Here is a 7,500-nt window from a genome sequence, read left to right on the forward strand (position 1 = left end):
TCTATCTATCTATCTATCTATCTATCTATCTATCTATCTATCCATCTATCCATCTATCCATCTATCCATCTATCTATCTATCTATCTATCTATCACCAAATATCCAAAGCCATGCTCAAGGTTTGAGCGAGAGGAGACAGTGGAGCCAACGTGTAGCTACTAAACACAACAACAACAACAACAACAACAATGCATGGATGAAGTCTTTCCATGAACAGCTGGAGCTCAGACCGACAGACAGACAGACAGATAGATAGATAGATAGATAGATAGATAGATAGATAGATAGATAGATAGATAGATAGATAGATAGATAGATAGATAGATAGATAGATAGAAACATTTCATACACACAGAAAGAGAGAGAGAGAGAGAGAGAGAGTGAGTGGGGGGGGGGGGGGGCAAAGCGTTTCAGACAGAGCAAACAGAGGGACCGACTAGACCGTGTGCGCGCGCGTCGGTGTGTGTCATGAGAGAGCGAGAGGAGTGTGTGTGTGCGTGTGTGTGTGTGTGTGTGTGTGCGCGCGCGTCGTCTGTCTGCCTCTGTACACCTTCAGCCAGACAGTAGAGGTGGATTTTGGTCCATGATGATGATGATGATCGGTACAACAGGGCGGTTGCGGTATATCGCGATAAAGAACTATGCAGGATAAAAGCACGAGAGTGTGAGAGCACGAGGAAGGTGTGTCAGCGATCATCATCATCATCATCATCATCAGGCTCGAGAAAGAGAGAGAGAAAAATCCACCTCTACACCTCTTCATCTCCATCACTCCGGTGTCTTGATCGATCTCATGGTATCGAGAGAGAGAAAAAGTGATCGCGTTCCCACTCGGATTAAATACCGGATCTTTTTATCGAGAAAAAAAACCGACGTTCGGCTTTAATTCCGAGCTCGAATCCGAACCCAGTGAGTATTTCAGCCTGTGTGTGTGTGTGTGTGTGTGTGTGTGTGTGTGTGTGTGTGTGTGTGTGTGTGTGTGTGTGTTTTGCTTCTTTCACTGAAACAAAATGAATATTTCGTAGGTCATCTAATGCGCCTAGTGTTCCGTATTCAACAAGTATTTCTCTCTCTCCATCTCTCTCTTCTCTCTCCATCTCTCTCTTCTCTCTCCATCTCTCTCTTCTCTCTCTGTCTCTCTCTTCTCTCTCTGTCTATCTCTTCTCTCTCCATCTCTCTCTTCTCTCTCCATCTCTCTCTTCTCTCTCCATCTCTCTCTTCTCTCTCTGTCTCTCTCTTCTCTCTCTGTCTATCTCTTCTCTCTCCATCTCTCTCTTCTCTCTCTGTCTATCTCTTCTCTCTCCATCTCTCTCTTCTCTCTCCATCTCTCTCTTCTCTCTCCATCTCTCTCTTCTCTCTCTGTCTCTCTCTTCTCTCTCTGTCTATCTCTTCTCTCTCCATCTCTCTCTTCTCTCTCCGTCTCTCTCTTCTCTCTCTGTCTATCTCTTCTCTCTCCATCTCTCTCTTCTCTCTCCATCTCTCTCTTCTCTCTCCATCTCTCTCTTCTCTCTCTGTCTATCTCTTCTCTCTCCATCTCTCTCTTCTCTCTCCATCTCTCTCTTCTCTCTCCATCTCTCTCTTCTCTCTCTGTCTATCTCTTCTCTCTCCATCTCTCTCTTCTCTCTCCATCTCTCTCTTCTCTCTCCATCTCTCTCTTCTCTCTCTGTCTATCTCTTCTCTCTCCATCTCTCTCCATCTCTCTCTTCTCCCTCCATCTCTCTCTTATCTCTCCATCTTTCTCTTCTCCCTCCGTCTATCTCTCTTTCCTTCTGCATCTTTATTTTTCCTTCTGTATCTCTCCTTCTGTATATCTCTCTTTCATTCTATCTCTCTCTTTCCCTCTGTATCTCTCCTTCTGTATATCTCTCTTTCATTCTATATCTCTTTCCTTCTGTATCTCTCTATCCGTATCTTTTTCCTTTTGTATCTCTCCTTTTGTATCTCTCTCTCTCTTTCCTTCTGTATCTCCTTCTGTATCTCTCCCTCCATCTATCTCTCTTTCCTTCTGTATCTCTCGTTCCTTCTGTATCTCTCCTTCTGTATCTCTCTCTTTCCCTCTGTATCTCTCCTTCTATTTATCTCTCTTTCCAATAGTATCTCTCTTTTCTTCTGTATCGCTCCCTCCGTCTCTTTTCCTTCTGTATCTCTTTCATTCTCCTACTGTATCTCCCTTTCTCTCTATACCTCTATTTTCTTCTGTATCTTTCTTTATCCTTCTGTATCTCTCCTTCTGTATATCTCATTCCTTCTACACCTCTTTTTTCTTCTATATCTCTCTTTCCTTCTGTATCTCTCCTTCTTTGTGTATCTCCCCTTCTATATCTTTCCCTATCCGTCTGTATCTCTTTCTATCTCTGCTACTTTCTATACCTCTCTTTCCTTCTGTATCTCTCCATCTGTATCTTTGCTTCTGTATCTCTCTTTCCTTCTGTATCCCTCTTCTGTATCTCTCTTTCCTTCTGTATCTCTCGTTCCTTCTATACCTCTCGTTCCTTCTGTATCTCTCCATCTGTATCTTTGCTTCTGTATCTCTCTTTCCTTCTGTATCTCTCTTCTGTATCTCTCTTTTCTTCTGTATCTCTCTTCTGTATCTCTCTTTCCTTCTGTATCTCTTATTCTGTGTCTCTCTTTCTCTGTTCTCTATCTCTTTCTTTCTCTCTTTCTTTCTGTATCTCTTATTCTGTAGCTCTCCTCCCTTTTGTACCTCTCTCTTTTCATTTGTATCTCTTTGTCTCTCCTTCTATATCGCTCTTTTCTCTTGTCCGTATCTCACTCTCTCCTTCTGTATCTCTTTTTTATGTCTTCCTCTAATTCTTTATCTCTCCTTCAGAACTGCTCTCTCCTTATTTACTTCTCTCCTTCTGTGTCGTGGATCTTCTTCGTTCCTTCTGTCCCTTTCTCTCTCTTTTCTTCTCTCTCTTTCTCTCTCATTCATGCCTGTTGCCAGAACACACTCTCAGGTTCCTTCAGGTTCACCACCACTGCACCACATTAGCGCCGTTAGCTTCATGTCCTGTGGTGTATTTATTTGAGTGAAATAGTGGTGTTTTGACTAAACATATATAACTCCATTTGAGCTAACGGGTGTAGCTAGGTGCTAACTACTTCAAGTAAACTAGCTATAGTCTACATGCATGAGCCCATGCTAGCTAGTGTAGCCTACACACACACTTTACTATTTCGAAACCACTGTGTACATCGCTAGTCAGGAGTGTGTAATTGTGTAGACCCCCAAACACATTTAAACCTGATGGAAACAAAACCCACCATGCTAATCGCCTCCAGTGGTATTTGTGCTACAGGAATTTCATGAAACTACTTGTGAAGGTCATGTCCCATCTGATGTAGCTGCACAACACACGACCAGCCGGTTGTTACCTCAGGCGGCCGGTACTGACCGCTCCAGGACCCGGTTCATTTCTGCGTCTGGGTTTCCTCCAGATTATTCAATTTCCTCCCAAAAAAAAGCATGCCTGGCTGAACTGCCCCCTAGGGGTACATGTGAGTGTGTATGCTAAAGGATATATAGGGTGTATTCCTGGAAATTTGTGTGGTAATAAAGTGCTCAGTCTTTCTTTTCAAACTATTGACTATATCCAGGATGTGCTGTAGTTACTCTTGAAGGTTCTCAAAGCCCACCAGAGAATTCCCGACAATGTAAGTAATGTTACACTCTGGCTGAAGGCCTAGTCTAATTTTATCAGCATAATGAACCCATAATGTGTGTGTGTTCTACTAAAACCTGCTCGTGGATATTGCAATATATAAATGTACGGCAAAACCATTGAGACACCAGACGTCTCCAGACAGACTTGGTCTTTCCTAAACTGTTCCTAAAAATTCTGAGGCACACAATTTTGTCTTTAGATGCACTAACATGGAATTTTCCTTTCACTTGAACTAGGAGACCCAAATTTGGGAAGTTGTACCTCAGTGGTAAAGGCTCTGGGTTACAGAAGTTTGCGTATCCAGTATCATTAACTTTTGGGCCCTTTAGCAAGGCCCTTGACCCTTCACCTATTCCAGCATGGTGCACAAAGCCAGATCAATGAAGATATGCTTTTCATGGGGTGGAAGATCTCCTGTAGGGCTCTAAAACCTTTTGGACACCCTTGTGGTGAAATCTCACATCAATCTAGTGGAACATCTTCCCAGAAGTGTGGAGCTTCTTATAACAGCATATGGGGTTTAATGTTGAATGGCATGTTCACCAATCTTATAGTCGGGTCTAAATAGTGTGTAAGTACGGTGGGTCTGCTTAGATGTAAATGAAGGTCTTTCAGCCCAGACCAGAAATTGAATGTTTGAACCACAACAATATTGATCTTTATAAACTGCATAATAAATCATTAATTAATTGGAACCTCAAGCATAACTAATGACAGATTTCTACATTTTATTAACCTGAGACAAAGTCAATTGTATTAGAAACCAGATATTGCTTCATTATCAGTGAAGTTCATTAGGAGTCCTTTAATTTCATACAAATGCAAATATATCGTTCTTTGGGATTTAAAGGATTTTCCAACAAGCAAATCTTGATTTGAGGAATGGACTGTTTGAGCAGGTTTGGTGCATGGTCTTGGGGAACTTTTTGCTTTTTTTTGGAGGGTCACCAGGCCCTTGGTCTTGGGGTACATTTTGCTTTTCGTCGGGGCGTTACCTTTTGCTTTTTGTTGGGGGGTCATCTGGCCCTTGGTCTTGGGGTACCTTTTGCTTTTCTTCAGGGGGTCACCTGGCCCTTGGTCTTGTGTTACCTTTTGCTTGTTGTCGGGGTGGTCACCTGGCCCTTGGTCTTGGGGTACATTTTTTTTTGCCAGGGGGTCAGGTGGCCCTTAGTCTGGTGTTACTTTTTGCTTTTTGTTGAGGAGTCACTTGGCCCTAGGTCTTGGTGTACCTATTGCTTTTCATCAGGGGGGGTCACCTAGCCCTTGTTCTTGCATTCATTTTTGTTTTTCTTCGAGGGGTCACCTGGGAATTCCCCTGTTCGAGCACAATTTCTTTGCATATACCCTCAAAGATTCTGACCATGTTCTTGCAGTCTTTACTGCTTGGACAATTTTTTTTTTTATATCTTCAGGGCAGTCTATCCCAAGGCACTTTGAAGTCTTCTGGACGGATGTTTATTTCCAACCTCTGCACATGAGAAGTTGATGCTCATTAAGTTGGAGCAGCTGTAGCATATTAAGAGCATGTTTGATAGATGAAGCAGAATTCGGCATCTTAGCATCTTTGTCGATTGCAATAACAAAAAACTATTTGTTGTTGCAAGTCCATTAGATTGTGACTGGGGTGCTATTTGGAATTTGTGTTAATCTTTACATTTACCCAGGAGAAAGGGAAGACCCGAACCTGTTCCAGCATGTCAATGGACCAAGCAAGCTCCATGAAGATTTTCTTTACATGGGTTGGACTGGAAGATCTTGAGTGGCCTTCAATAGAGCTCTTTGGAACATTGACTTTGGAACTCGCCTACAGTCTGTTTAGTGTATATTGAAAAGCCTTACCAGCAGAGCGGAACATCTCAATGTCCTCATGGTTTTGAAATGGAATGTCGGATGGTCAGGTGTCTACATTCTGCCAGCCATATAGCATAGATCTACAGCTCACAAAGCAGCTTGGACAACCTCCTCATGGTCCTTCTGCAATTTATTGATGGCTTCTGTGGAGAAGAACAAGATTGTTATCGACAGGATCGCCAAGCTGACACTCTTGGGGCGCTTGAGCAAGGCCTTACAGTTTCTGTCCTACAGAGGTGCCAAGAGAACCAAGAGAACAAAACCTCTGGATACAACTCGCATCTGCACATCTGGATACAACTGGTCAACAATTAAATTTTTTTTTTTTTTTTTACTGAGATGCTGTTTATGTGTACTTTTCAAGAAGCCAATGAGATGAAGCAGGCGGGGCTTCATGTTGTTTAATCGGAATGATGCAACGTAATGTGTGTTTGTCAGATTTAAGTGTGAATTGGTATGATTTCAGTATAACGCCAAATAAAGCCTCAGAACACACACACACACACACACACACACACACACACAGTGTAAAGACACCTCGGTTCCCATTCTCTCGGTCCCATTGTGCCGAGTGACGTCATACTGGGGGCTTTTTCTCGTGATGTTTTTTCCACATGAGCAGAGCGCAGGTCTCCTCCAGTCTCCTCTATAAGATTCGTTTTTTATTTCATTTCAAATTCGAATTTCCACAATTTATTTTTTTGTACACCTTTTTACCGTTTAGTTTTATTTTAGTTTTAGGTTATTTTAATTTTTATTCTATTTGATATTTTCAATACTATTCTGCTTTGTTGTTGTTGTTGTTGTTTGTTTGACTCTTTTCTTATTTATTCTGTGATGTACGCTTCTGTCCTTTTGTGCTCTATTCTATCCAATCTTGTTGTGTATCTTTGTGTTGTGTGTTGTCGTGTGTTGTTGTGACCGACTCTGTTCCATTCGGTTTTCTTTCTTTCTTTTAGATTCTATTCTTTTCTATTACATCAACCTGCACTAAGAGACAGACAGACAGACAGACAGACAGACAGACAGACAGACAGACAGACAGACAGACAGACAGACGGGCAGACAGACGGACAGACAGACGGGCAGACAGACGGACTGAGAGCGACAGACAGAGAGATAGAGATAGAGAGACAGATAGTAAAAGTCTGAAACAGACACAGACAGACACAGACAGACAGACAGACAGACAGACAGACAGACAGACAGACAGACAGACAGACAAATGATATGCAAACAGAGAGATAGACACTAAGATAGATGATAGACAGTGAAAGTGATCTAAACTATGAGATAGACAGATACAGACAGAAAGACACATGTAAATATATATATATATATGCAGAGAGAGAGAGAGAGAAAGAGAGAGAGGGAGATTTAAGGCTTGTGTGGAGGTGATCATGGAGGATCATGAAGGGGTCGATGAGAGAGAGAGAGAGAGAGAGAGAGAGAGAGAGAGAGAGAGAGAGAGAGAGGTGGAGATGGGGGTGTTCAGGGGTGTTTGGGGATGTTGGAGAGTTTCAGCGTTGTCACTGCATGGAAGTGGGAGGGGACTGCAGTATTCTGCACGGCTGCAGCTCCCGCTTTGTCCTGCTGGTGGCGCCTGTGGAGGACGAAAGTGAGAGAAAGGTAGAGGACATGCAGGGGGAGGGAGAAGCTCTGAGACAGAGTGTGAGCCTGAGACGGATTCTACAGCGCAGAGACGGGAAAAAAATACCCCTCCGTCCCATCATCTATCTATCTATCTATCTATCTATCTATCTATCTATCTATCTGTCTGTCTGTCTGTCTGTCTGTCTGTCTGTCTGTCTGTCTATCTATCTATCTATCTATCTATCTATCTATCTATCTATCTATCTATCTATCTATCTATCTATCTATTATTCTTTACATTGCCATGTTCATTCCTCCATCTCTTATCTGTTCGTTTTCTCTTTCCTCCTATATTCTTCTTTCTTTCTGTCTCTCATACACTTCCGT

General features: G+C 42.5%; 1 protein-coding gene across 10 annotated transcripts in view; it reads left to right on the plus strand.

Moving 5' to 3' along the window:
• The first annotated feature begins 384 nt into the window (after positions 1-384).
• kcnc3b (potassium voltage-gated channel, Shaw-related subfamily, member 3b) overlaps positions 385-7,500 on the plus strand; it is a 55,469-nt gene continuing 48,353 nt past the window's right edge. For 6 of the 10 annotated variants that reach the window (XR_014533645.1, XR_014533646.1, XM_083541517.1 and 3 more), the window contains exon 1: positions 388-910. The gene's annotated coding sequence lies outside the window, so the exon portion shown is untranslated. Of the gene's footprint in view, positions 911-7,500 lie in introns of all 10 variants that reach the window. The other 4 variants (XM_083541516.1, XM_083541513.1, XM_083541515.1 and 1 more) reach the window with 2 other exon arrangements.

The sequence above is a fragment of the Silurus aristotelis genome, assembly GCF_946808225.1.
Source record: "Silurus aristotelis genome assembly, chromosome: 1".
Lineage (NCBI taxonomy): Eukaryota > Metazoa > Chordata > Actinopteri > Siluriformes > Siluridae > Silurus > Silurus aristotelis.